General features: G+C 36.2%; 1 long non-coding RNA gene across 1 annotated transcript in view; it reads right to left on the bottom strand.

Moving 5' to 3' along the window:
- Positions 1 to 18250, bottom strand: part of LOC106559909 — a 33691-nt gene extending 15441 nt beyond the window's left edge. Inside the window, exons 1-2 of the long non-coding RNA XR_005372458.1 lie at positions 18187 to 18250; positions 7682 to 7720 (exon numbers count right to left, since the gene is read on the bottom strand). This is a non-coding gene — a long non-coding RNA (uncharacterized LOC106559909). The remainder of the gene's footprint in view (positions 1 to 7681; positions 7721 to 18186) is intronic.
- Positions 18251 to 21402: the final 3152 nt, after the last annotated feature.

The raw sequence follows: 21402 nt of genomic DNA, 5'->3' as shown, positions 1-21402 counted from the left end.
TGTTGTACACCTGAAACTAATATAACATTGTATGTTAATTATACTTCAAAGATAAAGATAAAAAGATCAGAAATCATTTGAAATAATGAAATACATGATACATTCTGATTGAGTGTAACATTCATGTAAAATAAAATGTGCTTACTTGTTTGTAATTCTATGTATATATTTAAAAGAATGATCTGTTTTTCAGATGCTGAGCCAGAACCACGCAGGTAAGCCCCTCTTGGACTTCTAAGCCTCAGAAAGTATGATTAATGTTTCCTGTTTTAAGCTGCTAAGTTTTGGGATAATTTGCTACATAGCAATTAAACTAATATAAAACTCTATCATCAAACTCTGTAAACTCTATCAAAACTAGTATAGTAACTCTATCATGACATTTACTCTCAACTCATTCTGGGTCCAGAGGGCTAGATATTGAGAGAGGAAGACCAATCCAGGAAACTGTTAGTTCATTCTTGGGAGTTATTAGATCAATATTTTATCACTTCTTCTCCTATAGTATGTTGAGTCATGGATTTTAGGCACTTCATTAATTATTTTTTATTTTTAGGCACTTCATTAATTCTAAAGAAAGAACTGGGGCTCAGGTGATAGCAAAGAACATGGACTACCTGAGATACAGCCCTTCTCTCTTTTTCTGTGAGTATAAGGGCAATATGTTAAGAGATTAAGGAGTTTCACTGTCTTAAACCCTCATTATCAAATATTTAAAATATAATTTGCCAAACTGCTAATTATGTATTAGTCTTAAAAATTTCATTTCTAACAAATGAAATTTATAAAATTATGGTTAATATTAATGGTAATTAATATAAGGGGAAGACACCTAAAAATATTTTTTTTAATTTTTTATTTATTTATGATAGTCACACAGAGAGAGAGAGAGGCAGAGACATAGGCAGAGGGAGAAGCAGGCTCCATGCACCGGGAGCCCGACGCGGGATTCGATCCCGGGTCTCCAGGATCGCGCCCTGGACCAAAGGCAGGCACTAAACCGCTGCGCCACCCAGGGATCCCCCTAAAAATATTTTTAAAGATTTTATTTTTTAAATAATCTTTACACCCAACATGGGGCTCGAACTTACAACCCTGAGATCAAGAGTTGCATGCTCCACTGATTGAGCCAGCCAGGTGCCCCTAGAACTTTTTGTAATAGTCTGTACCCTGACACATTATAATTTTTAAAATTATAAACAATTTTAATTCAGTACTACTGTACTACTTAAACACTTGTGCTAAGTTGAGAGAGGTGCAAGAAAGAAAAAATTAAAGAGAAACCTACAGTTTAGTCATGGAGTGTGATAAAACCAGCTATTTTTCTCTTCTCCTGAAAGGGATACTGTCACTTTAAATTTAGTATGAAACAACTTACTTAACCAAGACACACGCACGCGCGCACAGACACACACACACACACACACACACACACACACACACTATAATTTGCCAGGGGAAACTGGCAAGAGTTATTAAATTGGTAACTTATGTCAGTAAGTAAAAATTGCCAAATTGGCTTCCTGCCTGAATGGTCATGGCAGAGGGTAAAATTAAAATAGATTTTCCTAAGTGCCTTAGCACTATCTTCTGTTTGGTGGACAATAGACAAGTAATTTTCTCTGCTGACTATAAAACAGTGTTTTATATATCATATATGGAGAAATGGATGGAGAGCAAAATAAAAAAGAGATTGGCAAATTATGTGAGAAGCCATCCAAAGAAGGGTGAAAAAACCTGCTACTCTTCTACTCTCAGTGCAATTTAGTTCAGAAGCATGCAGATTTTTTTTTTTCCCTTTTGAGCCTCAGGAGTAGCTGCATAAAATTCTTGCCAGAATAAGTAGCAAACTTGGCAAAGTGCCCACAAACGGACTTAGTTTTAGTAAATATTCAAGAATATTTGAAAATTAAATAGGCTTAGAAATAATTAAGAAGTCACAAGGAAAGAAATCCATATATATCATATAATACAAACATACAGATGCGTGTACATCCACAAGCACACATACACTTTGTAGTATGATGCTCTAAAGATATACTGCCTTTAGGTGACTGTGTAATTGCAAGTTGCTTTAGTTTATTTAAGTACTGTGATTTGAAAATCTAAGTTTGATATAAAGTCATGCAGAAACTCAGTATTTAATTTGGAAAAAACACATTCTTCTCCTCATGTACCCTTCAATATCAAAAATATGCAGCATTGTTTACCACCATTTGGTAGCATCATACAGCATCTGTAGGAATAGCTGGTACTTCATAATCCATTAATCTCCAAAGGTCTAAAATTGCAAAACAAATATCTTGAGGCCACAGCTACAGTCCTACTCACGAAAATGTTATATGATAACTAAACAGAGGGTATTTGGTTAAGAAAAAAATTAAGCACTGAAAATTCTCTCTATAAGATAAATCCACAGAAGAGAGCTCCAGGACAGCTCTCATGATGTAGGGAGGCTTTGAGGAAAAAATCGTGTGGGCTCTGAGGCATAGGATCAGGCTTCAAGGGATTGAGAGAAGGGCATTAGGAGCGACAACAATGTAAGTAGGAGAAAAGGAGGAGAGTGATTTAGATTAGAACTGAAAGTTCATGCTAGGAAGTAGTTTTGAGAATAAACAGGTAGGTAGTGAGCAGCACAAGAAAGGGACTGGATTTAATAAGTGGGCACTGCAAGGAGATTTCTAGAATCTATTTCAGGAGAATGGTGGTCTATGAACAGAACTAGTTTTTCTATAATACAATGTTTGATTCTTTTGTGAATAAAATCTTTCATAGTTTCTCATGAAAGGTAACACTAGTATCTTTTTTTTTGCATTTTTAATTTAAATTCAATTTGCCAACATACAGTGTAAGACTCAGTGCTCATTCCATCAAGTACCCTCCTCAGTGCCTGTCACCCAGTTACCCCATCCCCCAACCCACCTCCCCTTCTGCAATCCTTTGTTTGTGTTCCAGAGTTAGAAGACTCTCATGGTTTGTCTCCCTCTCTAATTTTTCCCACTTAGTTTTCCTCCTTTCCCTTATAATCCCTTTCACTATTTCTTATTTTCCATGTATGAGTGAAAGCAGATGATGATTATCCTTCTCCAATTGACTTATTTTACTCAACATAATATCCTCCACTTCCATCCACATTGAAGCAAATGGTGGGTATTTGTCTCTTCTGATGGCTGACTAATATTCCATTGTATGTATATACCACATCTTCTTTATCCATTCATCTGTCAAAGGACTTCATGGCTCCTTCCACAGTTTGGCTATTGTGGACATTGCTGGTATGAATATTAGGGGTGCTGGTGTCCTGGCGTTTCACTACATCAGTATCTTTGGAGTAAATACTTAGTAGTGCAATTGCTGGGTCATAGGGTAGCTCTATTTTTAATTTCTTGAGGAACCTCCACACTGTTTTCCAGAGTGGCTGTACCAGTTTGCATTCCCACCAACAGTGCAAGAGGGTTCCGCTTTCTCTATATCCTCTCCAACATTTGCTGTTTCTGTCTTATTAATTTTCGCCATTCTCACTGATGTGAGGTGGTATCTCATTGTGGTTTTGATTTGTATTTCCCTGATGGCAAGTGATGCACAGCATTTTCTCATTGTTAGTGTATAGAAATGCCATTGATTTCTGTGCATTGATTTCGTATCCTGCCACACTGCTGAATTGCTGTATGAGTTCTAGCAATCTTGGGGTAGTCTTTTGGGTTTTCAATGTATCATGTCATCTGTGAAGAGGGAAATAAATGATAGCTTGAGAAGGAAGAATATGCGTCTAATTGGGATTCCCCAAGAGGCTGAGAGAGAGAGGACCACAAAGTATACTTGAACAAATCATAGCTGAGAACTTCCCTAATCTGGGGAAGAAAACAGGCGTTCAGATCTGAGAGATAGTGTGGACCCCCCCCAAAAAAATCAATAAAAACCATTCAACACCTTGACATTTAATAATGAAACTTGCAAATTTCAATGATAAAGAGAAAATTCTTAAAGCAGCTCGAGACAAGAGATTCTTAACTTATATGGGGAGAAATGTAAGATTAACATCAGACCTCTCCATGGAGACCTGGCAGGCCAGAAAGGGCTGGCAGGATATATTCAGGGTCCTAAATGAGAAGAACATGCAGCCAAGAATACTTTATCGAGCAAGGCTGTCACTTGAATAGAAAGAGAAATAAAGAGCTTCCAGAATAGGCAGAAACTTAAAGAATGTGTGACCACCAAACTGGCTCTGCAAGAAATATTAAGGGGGACCCTGTAAAAGAAAGAGGGAGCCCAAAGAAACAATCCACAAAAGCAGGGACTGTATAGGTAATACGATGACACTAAATTCTTATCTTTCAATAGTTACTCTGAACGTGAATGAGCTAAATGATCCCATCAAAAGACACAGGGTATCAGACTGGATACAAAAGCAAGACCCATCTATATGCTGTCTACAAGAGACTCATTTCAGACCTAAGAACACCTCCAGCCTGAAAATGAAGGGGTGGAGAACCATTTACCATTCAAATGGTCCTCAAAAGAAAGCTGGGGTAGCAATCCTCATATCAGATAAATTAGACTTTACACCAAAGACTGTAGTAAGAGATGAAGAGGGACACTATATTATATTTATAGGATCTATCCAATAAGAAGACCTAACAATTATAAATATTTATGCCCCTAATCTGGGAGCTGCCAAGAATATCATGTAATAACTGAAGTAAAGAAATACTTAGATAATAATACACTAATAGACTGTAACATGGCAAATGACAGCAAATGACAGATCTTCTAAGCAGAACATCACCAAAGAAAGAAGGGCCTTGAATGATACACTGGAACAAATAGATTTCACAGATATATACAGAACATTCCATCCAAATACAACAGAATACACATTCTTTTCAAGTGCAGAAGGAACATTCTCCAGAATACACCACATATTGGGTCACAAATCAGGTCTCAACCAATACCAAAAGACTGAGATTGTCCCTTGCGTATTTTCAGACCACAATATTTTGAAACTAGAACTCAATCACAAGAAGAAATTTGGAAGAAAAATGCATGAAGGTTGAAGAGCAACCTAGTAAAAGATGAATGGGCCACCCAGGAAATTAGAGAAGAATTAAAAAGATTCATGGAAACTAACAAAAATGAAAATACAACTGTTCAAAATCTTTGGGATACAGCAAAAGCGGTTCCTAAGAGGGAAATACAATACCTCAAGCCTCCCTCAAAAAAAATGGAAAAAAAAACTCTAATACACAAGCTAACCTCACACCTAAAGGAATTGGAGAAAGAACAGCAAATAAAGCCTAAACCCAACATAAGAAGAGAGATAATAAAGATTAAAGCAGAACTCAATGAAATAGAGACCAGAAGAACTGTAGAACAGATCAACAAAACCAGGAATTGGTTCTTTGAAAGAATAACTAAGATAGATAAACTCCTAGCCAGACTTATTAAAAAGAAAAAAAAAAGACTCTAATTAATAAAATCACGAATGAAAGAGGAGAGATGATAACCAATATCAAGGAAATACAGTTTTAAAAACATTATGAGCAGCTATATGCTAACAAATTAGGCAATCTAGAAGAAATGGATGCATTTCTAGAAACCCACAAATTACCAAAACTGGAACAGGAAGAAATAGAAAATTTGAACAGGCCAATAACCAGTTAGGAAATTGAAGCAGTCATCAAAAACCTCCCAAGACACAAAAGTCCAGGGCCATTCTACCAAACGTTTAAAGAAGAAATAATACCTATTCTACTAAAGCTGTTTCAAAGGATAGAAAGGGAGGGAATACTTCCAAACTCATTTTATGAGGCCAGCATTACCTTGATTCCAAAACCAGACAAAGACCCTACTAAAAAGGAGAGTTATAGACCTGTATTCCTGAAGAACATGTATGCAAAATGTATCTCACTAAGATAATAGCTAATAGGATGCAACAGTACTTAAGAGCATTATTCACCATGATCAAGTGGGATTTATCCCTGGGATGCAAGGGTGGTTCAACACTCATAAAAAAAAATCAACGTGATAGATCACATCATTAAGAGAAAAAACAAGAACCATATGTTCCTCTCAATAGATGCAGAGAAAGCATTTGATAAAATATAGCATCCATTCCTGATTAAAATTCTTCAAAGTGTAGGGATAGAGGGAACATTCCTCAATATCTTAAAAGCCATTTATGAGAAGTCCACAGCGAATATCACTCTCAATGGGGAAAAACTGAGAGCCTTTCCCTTAAGATCAGGAACACGACAGGGATGTCCACTCTCACCACTGCTATTCAACATAGTACTAGAAGTCCTAGTCTCAGCAATCAGACAACAAAAAGAAATAAAAGGCATTCAATCTGGCAAAGAAGGGCAGCCCAGGTGGCTCAGCGATTGAGCATCTGCCTTCAGCCCAGGGCGTGATCCTGGAGACCCGAGATCAAGTCCCATGTCGGGCTCCCTGCATGGAGCCTGCTTCTCCTCCTGCTCTGCCTCTCTCTCTCTCTCTCTCTGTGTGTGTGTCTCTCATGAATAAATAAATAAAATCTTAAAAAAAAAACTGGCAAAGAAGAAGTCAAACTCTCTCTCTTCGCAGATAACAATAGTAACTTAAAGATCCCTATTTTAAAATAAATAAATAAATTTAATAAATATATAAATATATATAAATAAATATATATAAATATAAATAAATAAATTTAAATAAATTTAAAATAAATAAATAAATTTAAAAATTTTTAATAAATAAATAAATTTAAAATAAATTTGGGGGCAGGAGTAAATAAAACCAGAGTGCCAGGATTTTTAGCCTGATAATTTGAAAACCTCCTGTTATTTAGATAATTAATATCTGAAAACTTAAGTTAAGGGATGCCTGGGTGGTTCACTCAGTTAAGTGTCTGCCTTCTGCTCAGGTCATAATTCTGGGACACTGGAATTGAGTCCCACATTAGGCTCCCTGCTCAGCAGAGAGCCTGCTTCTCCCTCTCCTGTTCCCCGAGCTCCTGCTCTCTCTCCCTCACTCTTTTTCATAAATAAATAAATAAACAAACAAACAAACAAATAAATAAATAAATAAATGTAAAAACTTAAGATCCCATAGCTTATAAAAAGAAAAATATGTTTTCTGGCCCACTGGACTGGGAACAAGAAAAATGGATTTTAATTATTTTGCCATCAAAATATATACCTTGTCACCTCCAGGTTCAATTCCTTTGGTTTTTCTGATGGCATTGAATTCAGCACGTCATAAAAAAATCCCCTTCCCCATCCCTTCTTCAAATGTCCTGTTCCAACAGGCTGCTAAAGATCTAAGGAGAGGCTCCAGGGCAAAGCAGTTGGTTCTGTGGCTTTTGCTTAGGTTTCAGAAAAATGTGCATGATGAGAAGAAGGATAGAGACAAAGAGTCACATGGTATAGCATATACCTATTGTGTTCTTTCTGCATTACAGGTGAATGCACCTACAGTTAGATTGGAGAAATGCCCCATACACAGTTGGATGGGAAAAGTTCTATTTCAATACAATGGTGTGTTTTAGTTGGTTGTACCTTATTGGACATCCATGATCAGGAGTTGATTTGGAAAAAGGAGTTTAAAATGTCTACATCTTTTGCTATTATGAATCCAACTGTAAACAGAGAAGATAAACAATATATGGAAGAGCTTATAGAAATTTAAGATGTAAGATTGTTACCTTCTGATTTCTTGAAACATCTTCACACTCAAATCAAATCTGGAAATGAAATAAAATGATGAATGCTTAAAATCTGTGTAGTTACTAAATTCTCCAAAAATTTTGAGGTATTCAAAATAACAGCTAAAGGAAATCTTGTTCTCTTTTTTAAAAAGATTCATTAATTTGAGAGAGAAAGCGTGCTTGTGAATGCATGAAAGTGGGGGAAGGGGCAGAGGGAGAGAGAGAGAGAGAGAAAATCTCAAGCAGACTCCACACTGAGCATGGAGCCCAAGGCAGGGCTCAATCTCGACCCATGGGATCATGACCTCAGCTGAAATAAAAAGTTGAACACTTAACTAAGTCACCCAGGCACCCCCCCAAAATCTTGTTCTTTATTACATTTTTATTTATAGAATTTTATTCATATAGCTTAAGTTTTAGTGACAGGAGATCATCTACCTTCCTTTCATTACAAAGAATATTACCCTATTTCTTTTGATCAATTCAGTAAAAAAAAAGTGGCTGCAGTTATAAATATGAATAAAATATAGTCTCTGCCTATACTGGGATGAGATTTTTGGGAACTTTGGGAGGAAATAAGTATATTTTGCATATGGGAGGAATGGGAATAATTGGTAGGCAGCTTCTAACATGGCTCCTAATAATTCTGTCTCTTCTTATTCTTGCACTTGTGTAATCCCTTCACCTTGAATGTGGGCTGGACCTAGTGACTCATTTCTAACAAACAATGCAGGAAAGGGGAGGGATGTCACTTCTGAAATCAGGTTATAAAACTAGGGCGACTTCTGTCCTGCTCAATCTCTCCCACTTGTTCATTTGATGGAAGCCAGCTGCCATGTTGTGAGCTTCCCAATGGAGAAGCCCAGTGGCAAGAAAGTGAGGGTGGCCTCTGAGGAACTGAGGCCTCAGTCCAATAATCCATGAGGAATTTAATCCTGCCAGCAAACACATAATCCTTCCCTAGCTGAGCTTTCAGATAACTACCAGCCTAGGTAACACCTTGCATACAGTCTTGATTGAAACACTGAACCAGAGGATTCAACCAAGTGTTCCAAGATTCCTGACCCACAAAAACCATGAGATAATATTTGCTGTTTTAGTCATTAAGTTCTGGAATAATCTGAATACAGCAATAGATAATTTGTACTGCCCTCAAGTAGCTTATGGTCTAATTAAGTGAAATAAACATAAAAATAAAGATAACAGTTAATATTTATGTCATGCTAATTATATGCCAGGTACTCTTCTAAGCATTTTACATATATTAATTTGATACTTACAATAACCTAATAAGATATTACTACTATTGCCATTTTATAGATGAGGTAGTTGAATTATTTAACAAAAGGTTAAACAACTTACTGTCACACATCTAGTGGAGCTAGGATTCAAACTCAGGTGGGTGTCAGAGTTCAAGTTCTTAATCACTATATTGTACTGTTTCTTTCCATCTTATATGCCATTATAGAAGTATGTACTCTTTATAGAAGTAATACAGCATAGGGAATGATTATATCTGTAGGATAAATGGGTCAGAAGGATTCACAGACACCTAAGCAAAATTTGAAACATGGAAAGAAGGCATTCCAGACAGACGGAATAGCATACGCTAAGGTACAGAAGCACAAAACAATATTGTACTTGCCAAAGACATATGTTACTATTCCTTTCAAATGTTTGTAATCAATTATGTGGTTGTTCTTCATATTCTGACCTTTATTCCTATTGGTAAACACTATGTTCTCTGAATTCTAATAAGCCATGACTCTTTTTAGAAAAGAGTAATGCTGGATTCTCAACCAACGGCAAAGGGAGCTATTAGAATGAATCAAGCGAAAAATCTCCCCACTCATTTCAACACATAGGTGACTTAGAGGATTAATAATGGAGGCATTTGTCTTTTGTAGCAATAAAAACACACTCTTTACAGACTTTCCGTGTGCTCTCTACTAGAGAGTACCCAACATGTATAATGCTCTCCCTGCCTTTGGGATGATGAGGAAGATCAGTCATAGGTTTGAGAACCACAAGTCTCTACACTCTATACTGAAATGTAACTCTAAATAATCTTGCATCAGTTCCAAATAATCTACTGATTATTTGACAGGAAAAATGGAGAGGAGAGAAAAAGGGGTATTAAACATAACTCAGAATTAATCACTGGAAAAAGTAAACCTAAAAACAAAGAGAAGTGTCTGTAGATATAATTGTGGACATGAAAGGAGTGGTTGCCTTTCCCTTTCATTATCATAATTATCCTCAAAAGCAAATTAAAAAAACTTTTTGAGATAATTGTAGATTCACATGCAGTTTTAAGAAATAATGCAGAGAGATCCTTCATAATGCAATATTGCAAGTAGAAAATTAATGCTGGTGCAATTCACTGAATGTATTAAGTTTCCATGAGTTTCACAAGCACTTGTGTGTGTGTTCATGCAAATTCCTATGCAATTTTGTGTGGCCACCACAGTCAAGATACAGAAGAGTTCCATCACAAAGATCCCTCATGTAAGTCTTTTGCAGCCACAGCAGTGTCCCTTCTACTATTGTCAATCCCTGGCAGCCTTCAATCTGTTTTCCATCTCTGTAATTTTATTATTCAAGAATGTAATATAAAAAGAAGCTTTTGAGACTGGTTTTTTTTCTTCCACTCAGTATAATTTCCTTAAAAGTCATCCATGGCACTGTGTGTATTAATAGTTCATTCCTTTTTATTGCTGAGTAATATTCTATGTATGACTATACCACAGTTTTGTTAGTTTTGTTTTGTTTTTTTAACCAGTAAACTTTGAAGGACATTGGTGTTGTTTTCTTTTGGGGACTATCACAAATAAAACTTCTGTGAGCATTGTATGTGCTTATCTGTCATCTGTATACCCTCTTCAGTGATAAGTATGTTCACATCCTTTATCTTTTTCTGACCGGATTGTTTGATTTTTTAGTGTTGACTTTAGAGAGTTCTTTACATAGTCTAGATACAAGTCCTTTGGCAGATCCGCAGTTTGCGATTTCTCTCACTCTATAGTTTGTCTTTTTCATTCTCTTTACAGGATCTTTCACAGAGCAGAAGTTCTCAATTTTGATGAAGTTCGGCTTATCAATTTTTCATTTTATGGATTGTGCTTTTGGTGTCAAATCTAAAATATCTTTGCTCAGTGCTAAGTCCCAATGATTCTGCCTATTTTTAAGTTTTATAGTTTACCTTACCTGTTTGACATGTAAGTCAGTAATCTATTTTGAGATAATTTTTGTAAAAAGTGTGAGACTTACATTAAGATTTTCTTGGGAGGCCCAATTATTTTATGAACCTATTTCCTGAAAAGGCTATCCTTCCTCTATTGATTTCTTTTGCACTTAAAAAAAAATCACTTGGGCATATTTGTGTCAGCCTATTTTTGGCTTCTCTATTCTATTTCATTGATCTATGTGTATATTCCTATGCCAATACCATACAATCGTGGCTACTCATTATATATTGAGATTTAACTGGACAGAGTGACTCCTCCTTTTTTATTCTCCTTTTTCAAAGTTGTTTTAGTTATTATAGCTCTTCTACTTATACATATTACTTTTACAGCAAAATTGCCTGTGTTACAAAATACCTTGCTGAGATTTTTGATCAGAATTGCATTAATCAAATTGAGGACAATTAACATCTTTATTATACTGAGTCTTCCAATTCATGAACACAATATATTTATCCATTTATTTAAATATTCTTTTCTTTCTTTCATCAGTTTTTTGTGATTTTCAGAATACAGATCCTGTATATATTTCATAATATTTATACCTAAGCATTTTTCTTTGGAGCATTATAAATGACATTGTGTTTTACATTTGTTTCCTCAACTGATGTTGTTAGTATATAGAAATACAATTGCTTTTTGTGATTTGATTTTGTGTCTTGTGACCTTGCTGAACTCATTTATTAAGTTCTGGGATTGTGTATATAGATTCCTTGGAATTTTCTATATAGACACTAATGTCATTGGCAGATAGGGACAAAATTATTTCCTCCTTCCTGATCTGTAGGCCATGCCTTTTAGTTTTCTTGCTTTGCTGAACTGGCTAGAACTTTCTGCCACTTCACTAGGTAGTGAGAGTAGATATTCTAGGACATCTTAAGGAAAAGCATTTAGGCTGGCACCAGTAGCTGTGTTAGCTGTAGGTTTTTGTAGATATTCTTTAACAAGTTGAGGAGTTACCCCTTATTCCTAGCTTACTAAGGCTTTTAATCATGAATGAGTATTGAATGTTATCGAATGTCTTTTCTGCAACTCATATGATTATGTGATTTTTCTTCTTTAGCCTGTTGATATGGTTGATTATATTGACTTTTGAACGCTGAGCCAACCTTGTATTCCTGAAACAAACTCCTCTACATTGTGATACATGAATCTTTTTATATAGTGCTGGAATCAATTACGATTGTGTATTTTTTGCAACTAAATTCGTGAGATATTGGTCCATAATTTTCTTTTAGCTGTCATTATCTGGTTTTGTGGTCAGGGTAAGACTAGCTTCAGAGAATGAGCTGAGAAGCATTCTCATATTTTAAACTGGAAGAGTTGTATGGAATTGGCATTAGTTACCGTTGAAAGATTTGGCAGAATTTTCCAGTGAAACCATGTGGGTCTAGAGATTTCTTTCTCGAGAGTTCCAAAATCATGAATTCAATTTCCTTAAAAGCCTTAGAACCATTCAAATAATCTACTTAATATTGAGTGAGTTGTAGTAGTTAAGTGTTTATTGAGGAAATAGTTCATTTCATCTAAATTGTTGAATTTATACGTATAGAGTTGAAGTACTACTGCCTTGTTAGCTTTTTGATGTCAGCAGGGTCTGTAGTGATATTTCCTGTTTCATCCCTGGTATTTCTAATTAGCGTCTTCTTTTATTCTTTGTCAGTCTTGCTAGAGGTTAATTTTCTTCTATAGATTTTCCCCATTGTTTTTCTATTTTCAGTTTTATTGATGTCTCCTTTTATATTTATTATTTCTTTACTCTGCTTGCTTTGAGTCTGTTTTGCACTTCTTTTCTGAGGTCCTTTAGGTGAGAGTTTCTTTGACTATGCATTACTCAGAAATGTGTTGTTTAGTTACAAGTATTTAGAGATTTTCCTATTAGCTTTCTGTTATTTATTTCTAGTTTGATTCCATTGTGCATGGAAAACATAGTATAATTTTATTTGAGTGAGAATTGTTTTATTATTTTTATTTTTAAAAAAGATTTATTTATTTATTAGACACACACACACAGAGAGAGAGAGAGAGAGAGAGAGAGAGAGAGAAAGGCAGAGACACAGGCAGAGAGAGAAGGAGGCTCCATGCAGGGAGCCCGACATGGGACTCGATCCCAGGTCTCCAGGATCACGCCCTGGGCTGAAGGCAGCGCTAAACCGCTAAGCCACCAAGGCTGCCCGAGAATTGTTTTATGACTCAGGAAATGGTCTATCTTGGTATATGTCCATGAGCACTTGATAAGAATATGTGTTTTGTTGTTATTGGGTGAAGTATTCTATAAATGTTGACCAGATCCTGCTGGCTGTTGGTGTTCTTCTATTTATTTTTTATTTTTAAAAAAGATTTATTTATTCATGAGAGACACGGAGAGAGATGCAGAGACACAGGCAGAGGGAGAAGCAGGTTCCCTGTGGGGAATGCGATGTGAGACTCGATCCCAGACCCTGGGATCACGACCTGGGCTGAAGGCAGAAGCTCAACGGCTGAGCCACCCAGGCACCCCTGTTGGTGTTCTTTTATATCCTTGCTGATTTTCTGTCTAGTTGTTCCATCAGTTGTGTTGAAGTCTCCAACTATTATTGTGAATTTGTCTATTTCTTCTAGTTCTTTCAGTTTTTGTTTCACATTTTGTTTGCAGCTCTGTTGTCTGGTGCATACCTATTTTGAATTGTCATGTCATCTTGGTGAATTGACCCTTTTATCACAATATGGCCATCTCTATCTCTGGTAATTTTCTTTGCTCTTAAGTCTTCTATAGGTGATATTAATATAAAGTCAGCCACTCATGGCAGCACACATTTCTTTAATGTTCATATGATATTTGGTTTTAAATTCCTTTCATTGCCGATAACATATTTGAAATGAGCTTATTGTAGACATCATATATAATTAGGTCACATTTTTAAATCCATTCTGCCAATTTCACCTTTTGATTGGTGTATTTAGGCTATTAACATTTAATGCAATTATTGATATGTTACAACTTAAATGTGCTATTTTGTTTTCTGTGTATACTTTTTGTTTTCCATTTCTGTAGTTTCCTTTTTCCTGCCATTCTGTGTTACTTGAACATTTTTGAAAATTCTATTTTGAGGGGCATCTGGGTGGCCCAGTTGGCTAAGCATCTGTCTTCAGCTCAGGTCATGATCCCAGGGTCCTGGAGCCAAGCCCTGGGTCAGGCTCTGCTCAACTGAGAGCCTGCTTCTCCCTTTCCCTCTGCCTGTCACTTCCCTCACTTGTGCTCTCTGGCTCTCTATCAAATAAATAAATAAAATCTAAAAGAATTTTATTTTGAAAATTCTATTTTGATTTATCTATAGAGTTTCCCCCAACTTTGAGATAAAATTGACATTTAACACTATGTAAGTTTAAGGTGTATAATGTATTGATTTGATATATATTGCAAAATGGATCACCATTTATGTTTTTTAAATTTACCTATTTTTGGTAAAATATGCACAACATAAAATTTACCATTTTAAAACATTTCTAAGTATATAATTCAGGAGCATTAAGTACATTCACAATGTTGTGCAAATATCACTATCCCGGCAGCCCCGGTGGCCCGCGATTTGGCGCCGCTTTTGGCCCAGGGTGTGATCCTGGAGACCTGGGATCGGTCCCGCATTGGGCTCCTGGCATGGAGCCTGCTTCTCTCCCTCTGCCTGTGTCTCTGCCTCTCTCTCTGTCTGTCATGAATAAATAAATAAATTCTTAAAAAAAAACAAATATCACTATCCATGTCTAGCATCTTTAATCTCAAACGAAACAGTAACTCCCCACTTCCTCTTTATCATAGTACTTTTTTTAAAAAAAGATTTTGTTTATTCACTCATGAGAGACACAGAGACAGAAGCAGAGATAGAGGCAGAGGGAGAAGCAGGCTCCATGAGGGGAACCCAATGTGGGACTTGATCCCAGGACTCCAGGATCACATCCTGGGCGCTAAACCGCTGAGCCACCCAGGGATCTCCTATCTCTAGTACTTTTTAATTTTACCTGTTGTATAGTTTTTTTAGTGGTTGCTCTAGGTATTATACTATGTATATGTGTCACAGACTACTGTGTCACTATTTTACAAGTTCATGTTAAATATAGAAACCTTAACTCCCTTTATGTCCTTAACCTTCCTGTTTATAGTATAATTGTCTTAAATATTTACTCAACATACATTTAGAACCTTATAAAATAGTGTTCTAATTTTTGCTTCAGTTATCAATTTAGGAATTTATAAAATTCAAGAGTCTATTGTATATACCAATATTTTTTATTATGTTCTTCTTTCTTCCTGATGTTCCAAGTTTTCTTCTTTCATCATTTTCCTTTCTGTTTAGAAAATATTCTTGGGACAACTGGGTGGCTCATTCAGTTAAGTGTCCAGGTCTTGACCTCAGTGGTTATGAGTTCAAGTCCTGTGGAGCCCACTTAAAAAAAAAAAACACCTCGGTGTGGAGCCCACTTAAAAAAAAATTCTTTTTTGGTGCAACAAATTCTCTTAGTTTTCCTTCATCTGAGAATTTTTTTTAAAGATTTATTTATTTATTTATTTATTTATTTATTTATTTATTTATGTATTTATTCAGAGAGAGCAAAAGAGAGGCAGAGGCACAGGCAGAAAGAGAAGCAGGCTCCATGCAGGGAGCCCGAAGTGAGACTCGATCCCGGGTCTCCAGGATCACACCCCGGGCTGCAGGCGGCACTAAACCGCTGTGCCACCGGGGCTGCCCCATCTGAGAATTTTTTTGATCTTCATTTTATCATTGAAGGTTATTTCACTGGACATAGGATTTTGGGTTGACAATCCTTTTAATACTTGAAAAATATTGTGCCACTTCTTTTGGCCTCCATAGGACCTTAGGTGAGAAATCTGCTATGATTCATATTGATGTTCCCCTATAAGTAATGCCATTTCTTGCTGGCTGCTATCAAAATATTTTGTGTTTAGTTTTCAGAAGTTTAACTGTTGTATGTTTTGGAGTGGATTCCTCTGGGCTTGTCTTTTTTGCAATTTAACTTCTTGAATTTGCAGTTTTATGTCTTTTGCCAAGTTAGGGAAGTTTTCAGATATTATTTCTTTGAGTATTTTTTCAGTTCTCCTCTCACTCTCCTCCAGTGACTACAATGATATGATTGTTACTTTAATATCCCATAGTCTGAGATTCCATTCATTTTATTCTAGACAATTTTATCCAGTTATTCAGCTTGAGTAAGTTCCATTGGTCTGTTCCTCAAGTTCTACCATCTGTTATCTTCACTCTATTATCAAGCCCTTATGGTAGGTTTTTTTATTTCACTTATATATTTTTCAGTTCTATAATTCCTATATAATGTTTTTATAACTTCCATTTTTTTGCTGAAATATTTACTTTCAATTTGTTTCAAGAGTATTTGTAAATTATTGATGAAGTATTTCTATGATAGCTGCTTTAACATAATTATCAGAGAATTCCAACATTTGATTCATCTCATTATTGGCATCTTTTGATTGTCTTTTCTCATTCATGTTGTGATTTTCTGGGTTCTTGGATGAGTGATTTTTTTTTTTTTTGTATCTTGAACATTTTAGATATTAGATTATGGAGCTCTGGATTCTATTTAATCAATCAATCAATCAATCAATCAATCAATTTTTTAATTTACTTTTAAAGCAGGAAGTTTCCTGTTGAGATTTAGCACATGGGCTGCTGGGTGTGTATGTTTAGCTTCTCTCTGAGCCCTGCCAATACCACCTTGGCAAAAGTGAAGCACTGACTCACACCGCCTGGTTGCAAATGGGTGGGGTGGAAGTTCAGCTCCCCCCTTACTCCACTGGCAACTTCACAGTGAAAGTGGGGCACCAACTCTGTCTTGTTGCATCTGAGTCAGGGTATAAACTCAGCTCCCCTCTCTTTGCTGATACTGCCTGCTGGGGAAACTGGAGCACCACCTGCTTTTGCCAGGCAGGAGATGGAAGGTCAGCTCCCCACTCCAGCCCTGCCAAAACCATCCTGCAGGGGAACTGGAATGCTGCCTCTCATGTACATCATTAGGGAGGGTTGAATGGAAAATTAACTCCTTGCTCAGCTCTGCTGAAACCATGCTAGGATTAGAGGGTGTAGTTTTTCTGTATTTGGCCGGAGTAGGACAGAATTGCCAATAAGGCTCTCCATTGTGAGGCTACTCTTTTTTCCATCCTTTGTCTAGGGAAAACAGACTTTTCTTGGAGCTTTTATTGTTTGTGCCTGTTCATAATGCTGCATTGGAGGATTCTGTATTGCCCTGTTTGAGATCTAAGAGGAAATAAAGAAACCTGGAAATTTATCATTGTGTATCATTCCTCAAGTATCCAGATTCCTATGTAGCACAATTTCTTTCTACCTTCCAAACTATTACTATGCTTGTTTTTTGTACTATTTCTAGGGCTTTTTAGGGACTACCTAGAGGAATGGGATTACTTCATGTTAGTTGAACTGAAAGTTTCCTTAAAAGGCCATTTTAAAACATTAGCTTAGTTTACTACCTGGAATCTCCCCAAAGTTGTCAAAAGTCATGAATCTTGTATTTTAGCAATTTACAGCCCAGACTCTGAACAGATGCATAAACAGATGAATCAAATGCATACATAATAAGAGGAAATAATAGCACCCTAAGTTCTTATAGGGCTTAATGGTTTATAGAGCACTTTACATATATAATGTATATATGCACATGCTCTTATATATTTACTAATGAAATGTATACATTTATTATATAAAGTATATTCATATTACTTTATAAATATATATATGTATGTTTCTCTCAACAATGCTTCAAGGTAGGTAGAACAGATATTGTTATTAAAAAAAAGAAAGGCTGCTTGTTTAAGTTCTTGCCTAAAGTTGAAAAGTTGATAAGTAGAAGTGTTAATTACAATTTTTGTGCCTCTTAGCCCTGAGCTCCTGATACCAAACCACACAACCTAGGGTAAATGAGCCTCTGTTCTAGCAGAAATCTTGTACTTATCAAGTAAGTACAAAGTGTAATTTTGGCTTTTTGAGGCATAGTGGCTTATGGACTTAGAGTCAGACAGATTCAAATTCAAATTCCGGGGACCCTGGGTGGCTCAACGGTTTAGCGCCTGCCTTTGGCCCAGGGCGCGATCCTGGAGTCCTGGGATCGAGTCCCACGTGGGGCTTCCTGCATGGAGCCTGCTTCTCCCTCTGCTTGTCTCTGCCTCTCTCTGTCTCTCATGAATAAATAAATAAATAAAATCTTAAAAAAAATTCAAATTCAAGCTCTTACCATGTCTTATTCGTGTAATCCTGGAGAAATTACTTAACCCCGTCACACCTCAGTTTCTTCATCTGTAAAATGGGGACAAATATAATAATATTTACTCCAAAAGGTTGCTTTGGATAATCACATTTAAAGCAAAGTGCCTGGCATAATGTAAGCACTCAATAAATGGTAGGTAGTTACTATTATAATGAGGGATAAATAAAGCAAAAACAAAAACAAAACCTAACCAACAACAACACTGCATTTCCATGAGGAAATAATGATTCAGACTCAAAGCTTTCAAAAGTGGAGAGGGTGCCTATGTTCATTCCTGTTTGGTTGTGTCACACCTCACATGCTGCTTAATAAATCTTGGCATCTCTATAATTTTAAAACTGGAAGGACCTAAAAGGTCACCTATTGCAAGCTTCTCACTTTATAGATAAAGAAACTTAGGTTGGGAGGAGTTGAATGAATTACTTCAGTGTTAGCACCCTTCTTGCTATACCCAGTAAAGTACACAAAAGAGTGAGCAGGAAATAAAGTATAGAAAGACACCCCAGATTCCAGAAGGAAAAAGATTTGGGCCAGTAAAACACAGGGAGGTGAAGAACAGATCCAAAAGGTATAAATACTTCCATACGGGTTTGGTACCATATATGAGGGCAAAGCCTGCATACCATACTTACAGAGATATATAAGGGGGTAGCTTAATTGGTGGGCAACCAATCAAAGTGCCCTGGCCTCCAAAAGTGAGGAAGGCTACACTGGGGTTAGGTTTTGCTAGTGACAGAGAGGCTGTCTTTTGACAAACATTAGTGGGGTTGAAACACAGGGGTAGTGGATACAGAAGAAAAAGTTATTGTCACCACTGCCCATCCAATTCCTAACAGCAGGTCATAATGGCAGGTAAGTATCATCTAGCCAGCCAGCAAAGAGGCATTTAAGTGGCAATCTGCCCCAAACCACACAGAAGACATAAACAAAGTGGAAAACATTCACAGTATTTTTTTTTTTTTTTTTTTTGCTTGTGGTTGTACTGTTACTCATTTGTTAAACTGGTCTTAGCAACAATTCCCAGAAATGTGTGGAGATTTTTTTTATTTGAAAATGATGAAAATTGACTTAAGAGATGAGGACTACTATTTTGTGTAATTCAGTATTTCATTACACATTTTGTCAGTTTACTCTGACTTTTATGTTAGCTGTGAGCTAGAACAGTATAGTAATTAACAAGCTCTTTTCCTCAAGGTCTTTTTTTATAAAGTCTTTCTTACCGTTATCAAAAATGTATTTTGCATAACAGTACATTTTTAAAGCAGTTTTTAAAATAAATTCTCAAATTGGAAAGATGAAATTTTGACTTTTTCTATCTTGCCTCTATGTAGTTTCAGATTTCAAAGAATAAATGAAAGTGAAAAATATAAATATGAGATATGTTGAATAAGGGTGAGTGCTAAGTTCTAGTAATGTGCAACAGCTATTAAACATTTCAAAAGATGTCAAAAGCAGTTCTGGAGTGCCTGGCTGGTTCAGTCAAAGAGCTTGTGACTCTTGATCTTGGGGTTGTGAGTTCAAGCCCCATGTTGAGTGTTGAGATTACATTAAAAAAAAAAAAGGCAGTCCTAAAAACTTTTGTTGCTGTTAGAGAAAAGTTGTGAAGTGGACCACAAAAGCAGTTTACAAAATGTACATAAAAAGACCTAGTTTTTATGAAAATGCACATATGGGTATATGCGTATACACAGGAAAAACTCTGGAAATTCACTCCAAATGTTAAAATGTTAAAATTAATTTTTTTCTGGTTTCTGGGATTTCATGAGATTATAATTTATGTATTATTTCTTTTTCTAATTTCCTTATGATGAATATGTATTTTAGTCATAAGACAAAGGTTTTCTTTTCCTTTTCTTTCAATTAATAGTTGCATAAATGTGACAGAGAATCAAATTTAAAATGAAAAGCAGGACCAGAGCAAAGTCCAGAAGGACCGCAATGAGAGGTTCTCCAGATTAAACAGAGTATGGGGGCAGGAGTTCATTTGATACTGGAGTGGGGTTTTGTGTTTTTGTAGGAATTCTTTTTTATTGTGTGGTGAAAATGCAACCACAGAAAAATAATTTGCAGTTGCTTCTGAAAACTGACTTTTTCCCCCTTTTGCTTCTAGAGACTCTCCTCTGAGAAATCATAAAGGCTTAAAGCAATTATGCACTATAGGAAGGGCCAATACAAACTATGGAGGGAACGTAGAGCTCTCTGCCCTTACAAGTACTATTTTTCTCTTTGGGTAAATTTGAAGCCTCTTCTCTTTTTTTAAAGATTTTAAGTAATCTCTACACCCAACATGGGGCTTGAACTCACAACCCTGAGATCAAGAGTCACATGTTCTACCAACTGAGCTAGCCAGGCGCCCTGAAGGCTCTTCTCTTATTATGCTCTTTCCTTTAACAAATACCTAAAGCACTTTTTCTATGCTGATTGTCATATGGGAGAAAAAGAAAAGTCAGCCCGGATCTAGGAGCTAACAATCTAATTGAGTAAACAAACTGGAGAAGTTAAACAAGAAGAGACTTAGGAATTAAATGACTTAACACAGAGGTCCTATAGCAGTTCAAGGATTGGCTGGTAACTGTACTGTGGTCACGTTCTAGATCAGCACTTTTCAAAATAACTTTCTACAGTGATGGATTAGCACAGTAGCCACTAATCACATGTGGTTACTGAGTACTTGAAATGTGGTCTGTAGAACTGAGGAACTGAATTTCTAATTTTATTTAATTTTAAAAGCTACATACAGTTGGTGATTTACCATACTGAAGAATGCAGGCCAAGATTTAGAAGGTATCAGAAAAGTTGGGACTTGTTACTTGAAGAAAGGGGAGGATTTGAATGGCTTTGGACAAAGAAAGGCATTCCAGGAGAGGAAAAAACATGTGTGAACTATGCTCACTTCACTCTAAAAATGTGAAAGTGTCCAGTCTTTGGGTGGGGGGATTGTGATGGGTTGCTACACTGGGCAGACAATCCAGCTGAGAGTTATGATTTGAAGCTGTAGGTAATGGGGGGGTAATTGGTTCTTTATTTTTTCTTAATTGAGGTATAATTGATATATAACATATTAGTTTCAGGTGTACAACATAGTTTGCTATTTGTATGATTATTTCTGATCAGTGGATAATAACTCTTATGTCGTCAGGCATTATGTTGAATGCTTTAGATAGATTACCTCATTTAATTACT

Source organism: Canis lupus, chromosome 17, assembly GCF_011100685.1.
Source record: "Canis lupus familiaris isolate Mischka breed German Shepherd chromosome 17, alternate assembly UU_Cfam_GSD_1.0, whole genome shotgun sequence".
In the NCBI taxonomy this organism is placed as follows: Eukaryota; Metazoa; Chordata; class Mammalia; order Carnivora; family Canidae; genus Canis; species Canis lupus.
Note: the sequence above shows the minus strand (reverse complement) of the source record. Positions and strands in the feature narration are given on the sequence as shown.